The following is a 7,329-nucleotide window of genomic DNA, read 5'->3' as shown; positions in this document are numbered from 1 at the left end:
AGCGCGGGGCCAGAGGAGGAGGAGGAGAAGGAGGCCCGTCCGCGTCCCCCTGTCCCTTTGTGGCCGGTGCTACCGAGGGCCGGGGCGCGGGTGCGCTCGCTGCGGGGTCCTGGTCGGGGACTCCAGGGCCGCGGGAAACGCGGCGTCTCTGGTTGGCAGCTGCGGCGAGCAGCGAGTTTCCGTCCTAGTTTGACATTGAGTTAGAACCGTTTTTCTTTAGAAGACGGAAGTTTGTTTTATTGACAAGAATATAGCTAAATATGGCTTCTGGGTTCGGTTGTGGGGTATTTGGAGCCGTGGTACCAGCCTGACCCTCGCCGGGGCCGGCGCGACGGGGGAGGGGAAGACGCGCCAGTAACTGGAGGCGGGGGCTTCCTGGCCGGCTGTGGGCCGAGAGGACCTGGCTCCGAATGAGCAAATGTTTGTGCTTGGGAAGTAGCGGGCTTTAGGTAATGTGGGAGCCCTTCCTGGAAGAATGAATGAATGAAATGTCATTTACTCACCCATAATCAATACAATGCCTGTTTAATAAAGATTTGCCAGGAATTGTGATGATTTGCATTGTCATTGCCAATCTTACATCAATCTTACTAAGCGACCCCTACCACCCATTTTATGACCTTGGCCTCTTTCTCAAAGCCACTGTTAGTCCATCAACCAAACTCCCTTGGCATTTTCTGGCAAGTGTGGGTAAAGTGGTCTTTTTGTGATCGTGAACTGTTTACGGAGGGCAGAAAATGTTCACCTTTATCATACCTTATGTTTAATACATTACTTTGTGGTGATTCTTGTCAAGAACCTTGAGACTTAGGAGATCTTGACCTCATTTCACAGATGAAAAAGTTGAGGCCTCAAGAAGTTAAACTTTCCAGGTCACAGGCTAATCGGCAGAGTTGGGATTGAAACCCAGACTTTTATTAGTTCAGTGCTCTTTGTGTCACATTCGTGACATAGACCTAGACTTTCCAGTATGATAGTCTTAATTTAAATAACCACATGTGACTTGTGGTTATTTAAGTTAAAATTAAAGAAAAATTTAGCTCTTTAGTCATTAGCCATATTTCAAGTGTTTAATAGCCAAATGGGTAAGTGGCTAAGTTGAACAGCAGTCTAGATCATACATCCATTTATGTATTCAGTAAATATTTGAGTGCCAGCTGCCTAGTTTTAAATCTTGAATATACTGGGCACAGTTTTAAGTCCTGGGAATACTGTGGCAAATGAGAGACAAAATGTTTTTGCGTTTTTGGAGTTTGTGTTTTGCATGATAGTTTGAGGATGTTAAAACCGTGGTACTTCAGAGCCTTTTTATTGCAAGTGTGGTTCATGGACCAGCAACATTACAGTCACATGAGAGTCTAGAAGAAATGCAGAATCTCAGGCCCCAGATTCCATCAACTGAATTAATTTCTGCTTTAATAAGATTCTAGGTTATTTATGTGTAGTTTGAATCTTAAGAAGCCTTATTTAGAATACTAGGGATTACTGGGTTTAATGAATGGCTGTAACAAATTTGGGGAGTACTCACCATTTATGCAAATACTTGTTAAATGCTTGATTTTTCTCAGTGTTGTTTAAACTTTTTCCCCTCCCTTATCTAGCCCTGTATCTTTAGAGACTTTATAGTGTCTGATAAATAGTAGGCACTCAGTAAATGTTTGCTGAGTAAGTGAACAAGCTACTAGGATAGTTAAAACTGGTTGTTAGTCCCAAGTACTCACACTGCATCAGGTGAGCTCAGGGGACCTCAGTTGAAATGAGCTGGATTTTGCTCCTGGTATATAATCTAGCTCTCTCTTTAATAACATAATATTAATAAATTCAAATTTTAATCATATATTAATGTCTTATATAGGATTTTAAAAAAAACTGAATTCTGGACTTTATTCGGATTTCACCAGTTTTTCTACTAATATCTTCCTTTTGTTCCATGGTGCAGTCCAGGGTACTACATTGTATTTAAGTGTCATGCCTCTTTGGTCTGTAGCATTTCTTTTTTCTTTTTTTAAGCTTTCCTTGTTTTTCATAACTTTGGTGGCCTGGAGGAGTACTGTTCTGGTTTTCTATTTCATTTTATGAGACAGGATCTTGTTGTGTTATAAAAGCTAGTCTCAATTCTTGTGCATAAGTGATCCTCCTGTGTATCCCTGTCCTCTGGGACTGCAGGCATTCTCCACCACATCAGTGTCTTTTCTTTGGCTTCCTGAGACCAGGTAGAATCATCCAGTCTGAGAGGTTTTCATACTTTGGCAAGTATAGCCACAACAGGGACAATCCTTTTTCAGCTCTTAATTTGTTTGTGTAGTGCATATTCTTATTTTCAAGTAACAACATAACAACATTTGTACTTTGTTTTCAGTAACAAATTTCTTGGATACAGTTCCTCATTGATTGAGACTGGGAAATGTTGCAACATTGCAGTTGTGTACCACTGTTTTAATATATACTGAGTTTTATTTTTATGATGAGTTAAGATAAGGACAGGTGAAAGAGCGGGAAGAGGGGAAATATCAGGTGAAAGAGGCAATAGGTCAATGAAGGAGAAATGCAAAAGAATGAAAGAAAATAGAGGAAGAAGTAAGGTAGCTACATAGATAAAAGAACCAGAAGCAAATAATTACTGTTTGTTCATTTATTCAGTTACTATTTATTGAGTGATTAATGTATGCCTGACCTATGCTAGAGGCTCAAGATAACTGGGGGGCAAGCCAGCAGCTTTAAACAAGTAAACATGCAGATGAATTCATTATCTAATAATTACAGCTTGTGATGAGTGCTATAAAGTAAAGGATTTTAGAGGGGCTGGATGGTGTGAAAGAGAGGGTAAGGGAGCTACTGCTTCGTTGACTGGGTTCATGAGGAAGGCTTCTCTGAGTGACATTTGAACTCCTGTCTCTGGTTTTTAGGGGCCCTCCCTAATTAACCCCAAACTGCTAATCCTTCGGTTTATTTCACAACACACACATCACTTTCTCCATAGGCACTGTATTTATTTCTAGCTCTGTGACTTCAGTGATTTCTTCTCTTTCCAAGATGTTCCCCTTTCCACCTCCACTTGGAGAAGTGCTACCTCTTGTGCAAATGTTTGATCACATCCTATCTCCTTTATGAAGACTGTCACTGTTGATTTATGCCTGTGTTTGTCACTCTGTTTGAGTGTGTGATGTTCAGTGGTAGGGATAATACTTTGCATTTATATCTATGTGTCTTCACTTAGTCCAGCACAAAGTAGAACTAATAAGGGGTTGAAATGGAGATCTGAAGTGTTCACATTTGGGTGATGACCCTTAGAATAGTAAGTGAAAGTCTAGTTTTGTCTTAATAAAACATTTTGTTATGAGATAATTATAGATCCACATGCAGTTATGAGGAGTAATCAGAAAGATTCTAAGTATCCTTTACCTAGTTATTTCCCGTGGTATATCTTGTAAAACTATAGCACCCATGATATCAGACCGATAATAGTGTCAGTAATATAGTCAAGATACAAAATATTTCCATCTTCACAAGATTTCCTTTTCTTGCTTGTTAAAATGGCTATGCCTCTCTCCCTCACCTCTACCCCACTCTTAAGTCCTAGAATCAGTAATCTGTCCTCCATTTTTGCAATTCTGTCATTTCAATAATATTTTATAAATGGAATCATATAGTACAGAGATTAACCCAGGTTGTTACATATGCTGATATTTGCTTCTTTTTTTATTGCTTAGTAGTATTTCATAGTGTGGATGTACTTTTATGGTTGTTTTAACCATCTACCTTTTGGACATCAGTTTGTTTCCAGTTTTTGGCTAACACAAGTAAAGCTGCTATAAGCATTTAAGTACAGATTTTTGTGTAAACATAAGTCTTCTGGGACAAAGTGATAGAGTGCAGTTATTGGGTTGTGTGATAACTGAATGTTTATCTTTTTGTAGAACCTGTCAAATTGTTTTCGAGTGACTGAAACATTTTATATTCCTATTAGTCATGTATGAATGATCAGTTTCTCTGTATCCTTTCCACATTTGGTGTTGTCACTATTTTTTAATTTTAGCTGTTCTGTTAGGTACAGAGTAATAATCTCTCTGTGATTTTAAGGTGTTTTTTCTAAATGCTAATGATGTTGAGTTAGTTTGTTTTTAGTAACATTGGATATTGAATCCAGGGCCCAGCACATGCTAGACACACTCTTCCACTGAGTACACATCCAGCCCTTGATAGTCTTTTCATATGCTTATTTGCCATTTTATTTATTTTTTTATGTGCTTATTTGTCATACTTCAGGGAAATGACTTTTGCTCATTTTTTAATTGGAATACACACACATACACACACACACACACACACACACACATATATATCTACTATTGAGTTGTAAGAGTTCTTTATGTATTCTAGAAACTAGTCCTTTGTTAGAAATGTAATTTGTCTATAGATGTCTTTTTATTCCCTTAAGAAGGTATCTGCAGAGATCAAGTATAGTTTCTCAATTTATTCTTTTGTTGATCATGCCTTTGGTGTCAAATCCAGGAATCCTTTCCCTAGACCTGAAGATTTTTCTCTTGTGTTGTTTTTTTTTTTTCCTAAAAGTTATTCCTTATAGTTTTACATGATATATTTTGAGTTAATTTTTGTGTATGGTATGAGACTTAAGTCAAAGTTTATTTCTTTATTGCCTATAGATGTTGAATTGCCTCAGTACCATTTCTTAAAAATGCTGTCTTTCTTCCATTGCTTTTGTATGTTCACCAAAAAATAATTGCGCATATTTGTATAAGTCTACTTTTGGATTCTCTTTTCTGTTTCATTATTCAGTGTATGTCTGCCAGTACCACACAGTTTTGGTTACTATAGTTATATGAAAAATTTTTAAATGGAGTAGACTGATTCCTCCCACTTTATTCCCTTTTCAAAGTTTATTTAGTTATTTATGTTCCTTTTTCATTAAATTGTAAAATAATCTGTATCTCTAAAGACATTTTGCTGTGATTTTGGTAGACCTGAATCCATTTTGGGAAAATTGACATTTTTACTATATTGCATTTTCCAATTTTTGAGCACTGTATTGTCTATTTATTTAGATCTTTGATTTCTTTCATTAACATTGTGTAGTTTTATCATGAGTCCTATACATATGATTTCTTAGAGCTAGGAGTATAACTCAGTAGCAAAGTACTTCCCTAGTATACACAAAGCTCTGGGTTCAATACCCAAAACCACAGAGGGAAAAACAGTTTTCTTAGATCTGGTTGATTTTTTTTAGACTTTTTTTTTTTTTTTTTGGTACCAGGGATTGAACCCAGAGGTGCTTAACCACTGAACCACATCGCCAGCCCTTTTTTGTATTTTATTTAGAGACATGGTCTTACTAAGTGGCTTAGGCCTTGCTAAGTTGCTGAGGCTGGCTTTGAACTTGTGATCCTTCTGCCTCAGCTTCCAGAGCTGCTGGGATTACAGGTGTGTAACACTGTGTCCAGCTAGACTTTTATATACATGAATATAGAAATAAATTTATAACAATTGTAAGTGGTGTTGAATTTCTAATTTTAGTATCCTTGTATTCATTGCTAGAAAAGTAAAGAAAAAGAAAAGTAAAATTAATTTCATATGCTGATCTTGTATTTTATGATCTTGTTCAACCTACTTATTAGTTGTAGGAGTCTTTTGTAGATTCCTTGGATTATTTTATGTAGATAATCCTTTCTTCTGCAGATAAAGGTAATTTTATTTCATTCTTTTTATTCTATATGCATTTTATTACCTTTTCTTACTGCATTGACTAAAGTTTCTTCTACTGTTTTGAGAAAGAAGGATGAGAAAAGACATCTTTGCCTTGTTCCTGACCTTGGCGGGGAAAGTGTTTATTCTTTCACATTAAATATGTTAAGTGTAGAGTTTTTTAATAGATGCTCCTTATCAAGTTGAGGAAGTTTTCTATATTCCTATGTTTTTGAAGATTTTTTTAAAAAAATATTTTTAAGTTGTTGATAGATCTTTATTTATTTATTTATATGTGGTGCTGAGAATCGAACCCAGTGCCTCACACATGCCAGGCAAGTGTGCTACCACTGAGCCCCAGCCCCTGCCCTTCAAGATTTTTAAAAAATTTTAAGTAGATGTTGAATTTTGTTTTTATGCATCGATTTGATATAATCATATGATCAATTGATCATTCTTTCCTTCTTTCTTGCTTTTTTACAGTGTCCTCACATATGCTAATTACATAGTCCTGAGCTACATCCCTAGCCCTGGTTTTTCTTTTTGATACGGTGAATTATGTGGATTGAGTTTTGAATATTGAGCTAAGTTTATCCCTGGAATAAACATCACTGGATATACCCTATCATTATTTTCTATGCATTTCTGAAATTTTAAGATTTTTGCATTTATAATCATGAGGGCATTTAGTACTAAAAGTTTCTTTCTTGAAGAGCACTGTTTTAAACTTGTGTTCCACAAATTTTAATATGCTGTATTTTTATTTTCATTCAATTCCATGTATGTTTTTATTTTTCTTGAGACTTTCTCTTTGATTCATGTATTATTCTAAATTGTGCTGTGTTATAAGTGTTTGGAGATTTTCCTGTTATCTGTTTCCAGTTTGATTCTATTATGGTTGAAGAATATAACTCTGTATGATTTTAGTTCTTTTAAATTTGTTGAGGTGGTACATATATGCAGTGGAATATTACTCAGTCATAAAGAAGAATGAAATTATGGCGTTTGCTGGAAGATGGATGGAATTGGAGACTATCATGCTAAGTGAAATAAGCCAATCCCCAAAACAAAAGGCCCAATGTTCTGCTATGTGGATGCGAATTCAGAATAATTTGGGGGGTAGTGGGATAGAAGTTCACTGGATTAGACAAAAGGGAATGAAGGGATGGGAGGGAGATGGGAATAGGAAAGACAATAGAATGAATTGGATGTAATTTCCTGTGTTCCTATGTGAATACATGACCAGCATAACTCCTCATCATGTACAACCAAAAAAAAAAAGGGAAGTTATATTCCATGTATGTATGATATGTCAAAATACATTCAATTGTCATGTATAACTAAAAATAACAAATAAAAATGGCCCAGAATATAATCTGTCTTGGTATATGTTTTGTGGGCACTTGAATTTGTTTTCTGCTGCTGTTTTGTGGAGTGTATTCTAAGTGCCAATTAGATTCTGTTTGTTGATGATTTTGTTGGGTTCTGTATCTAGACTTTTCTTTTCTTCTTCTGCAGGGTTGGGGATTGAACCCAGGGCCTGTGTATTCTAGGCAAGTGCTTTGCTACTAAGTTATACCCACAACCTTCTGCTCATTTTCTGTGTAGGTATTTTATTAACTATTGAGA

Source organism: Marmota marmota, unplaced genomic scaffold (assembly GCF_001458135.2).
Source record: "Marmota marmota marmota unplaced genomic scaffold, marMar, whole genome shotgun sequence".
Taxonomy (NCBI): Eukaryota; Metazoa; Chordata; class Mammalia; order Rodentia; family Sciuridae; genus Marmota; species Marmota marmota.
The sequence above is the reverse complement of the archived record's forward strand: the minus strand, read 5'-3'. Positions refer to the sequence as shown.